The sequence below is a fragment of the Neoarius graeffei genome, chromosome 11 (genome assembly GCF_027579695.1).
Source record: "Neoarius graeffei isolate fNeoGra1 chromosome 11, fNeoGra1.pri, whole genome shotgun sequence".
Taxonomy (NCBI): Eukaryota; Metazoa; Chordata; class Actinopteri; order Siluriformes; family Ariidae; genus Neoarius; species Neoarius graeffei.
In genome coordinates, this window is record NC_083579.1 from 31,168,602 (window position 1) to 31,171,203 (window position 2,602).

At 40.0% G+C, this 2,602-nt stretch overlaps 1 non-coding gene across 1 annotated transcript; it reads left to right on the forward strand.

The window, feature by feature from the left end:
• trnat-ugu (transfer RNA threonine (anticodon UGU)) lies at positions 1-73 on the forward strand. Its single transcript has one exon. It is a non-coding gene; the product is annotated as a tRNA-Thr (tRNA).
• The last annotated feature ends 2,529 nt before the right edge of the window (positions 74-2,602 follow it).

Below are 2,602 nucleotides of genomic sequence, written 5' to 3' on the forward strand. Positions count from 1 at the left end.
GGCTCCATAGCTCAGTGGTTAGAGCACTGGTCTTGTAAACCAGGGGTCGCGAGTTCGATCCTCGCTGGGGCCTTCGCCAACTCAATTTTTTCCCCTGATAAAATGCATTTATAAATTATTACTTGATGTCAAATATCTTGGGTCGAGAGAGGAAAATGTCAGGTGATAAGTTTAAACAGCATAGTTGACTCCATGGAACAGAAGTAAATATTACTGTACATTGCAGACCACATGTCCTGGTAAACCCTTTATCCTGTTCATTTTAGTGTTTTCCCTACTTAAACACAGCCATATCAAACTCAGGAAGGGCTTTTAAGTAGATAATTGGTTAAATCAAGCGTTATTCAGGACTAGGTTTGGGTACTGTGTTCTAACACAATACAAGATGATGTTGAAATATAACATTCATGTTTTGACACTAATACACTATAATAGACTACATAAGCTTATGCTGCTTGTGTCTTGTATTTTTATTCGCCCCAGAATTTATTTGTATTCTTAAAATGCTCAGAAGGGTGGCATTTAAAAAATTTTTTGTATGTGTATATCAATATGTTACCAACAGGTGTCGCTGTTGCACTGTACTATAATGATACCACAGTACTTTCTCAACTGATCATCTTTAATGTTTTCTATCATTTTATTTAAAGGACATCTTTAGGAGCCAAGCACAGAAGGTGTACTTGTTACCTGTACTTGGCATCTGTTGTACGTGTTAGAATGTTCACTATTATTATTATTATTATGACCCATACAGAAAAATGTAATCTATTCACCTACCGTATATGTGAAACATATTACCTTTCTGTATGGAGTTTACATGTCCTCCCAGTGCCTGAGTGGGTTTCCTCTGGGTGCTCTGGTTTCCTTCCACAGTTCAAAGATATGCAGATCAGATCAACTCTAAATTGTCCACTGGTGTGAATGTGAGTGTGAATGGTTGTTCGTCTCTGTGTTAATCCTGTGATAGATTGGAGACCTGCCCAGGATGTACCCCACCTCTCGCCCAAAATCAGCTGGGATTGGCTCCAAATAATAGATGAATATATTCATCTCAGCTCATTATCTGTAGCTGCTTTATCCTGTTCTACAGGGTCACAGGCAAGCTGGAGCCTATCCCAGCTGACTACAGGCAAGGTACACCCTGGACAAGTCACCAGGTCATCACAGGGCTGACACATAGACACAGACAACCATTCACACCTATGGTCAATTTAGAGTCACCAGTTAACCTAACCTGCATGTCTTTGGACTGTGGGGGAAACCGGAGCACCCGGAGGAAACCCACGCAGACAACATGCAAACTCCACACAGAAGGGCCCTCGCTGGCCACAGGGCTCGAACCCGGACCTTCTTGCTGTGAGGCAACAGCGTTAACCACTACATCACAACAAACAGAGTATGACCTCTGAATATTTACGGGATATTTATGATATCTCCCATTGGTCCCCACCACAGCGTTCTTTGTGGGATGGTACTGGGATGTTATTGATATTCGTAAGAAGTTCTCGTTTGGTCCTTATTCGATGTTCTGAGTGAGATGTAAATCGAATCTAAAGGGAACGTTCCCTTTGGTCCCTTGGATAACGTTCTCATTTAGTCCTTCAGAAACCTATTGAGAATGTCCTGTTTTGGTCCCCAATAATATTATAATAAGGAAATTAACAGGGCTTTCCTGGGACAGTTATTTATTTCTACTTTTAATAGCCTTGTACACACACACACACACACACACACACACACACACACACACACACACACACACACACACACACACATTTGTCTTACTACCATTCTGAGGACTTTAACATAATTATTAATGTGGTCAATTAATGCTATGCATGCATGTCAATCTAACCTTTACCTCAGTAATGAAAAGGAAACTTTTTGGCTCTGTTTGATTTTTGTTTGAAACAACAACTGCAACAACGCTTTCCTTGTGGGGACAATCCAAAGGCCCCCACAAGGTAAAAATAGTCAGATTTTACTATCCTCATGGAGACATTTTGTCTTCAGTAGTATATAAACACACACACACACACACACACACACACACACACACACACACACACACACACACACGTACTATGTAGTCAGAAAGCTTACTTTTAGCTGCATGTGGTCTTAGTACAAGTACTAGTCAAAGTTAAGTAGAAGGGAGTTAATAAGCATCCAGTGTCTAATGTCCTTTACACATTCCTCAATTTTATTAAGCTGGTGTGTCTCATCTGGCTTTGCAGAAACATACAACTGTGTGTCATCAGCATAACAGTGGAAGCTAATACCATGCTTATGAATAATATCACCCAGAAGTAATATATAAAGAAAAAACAGTGGGCCTAAGACAGAACTTTGTGGATCACCAAACTTTACCTTAGTAAAGTTTGTAGTTTCTTAGTATACATGGAAACTACAAACTACAAGTTTCTTAGTATACATAGAGAAGTCACCATTTACATCAACAAACTCATAACGATCAGTTAAATAAGACCTGAGTCAGTAGAGGGCTCATCCATCCTTATCTCCAGCAACATTTTCTAGTCTATCAAGGAGGTATGATCAGTGGAGTCAAAAGCTGCACTAAGTTCAAGCAACACAAGTA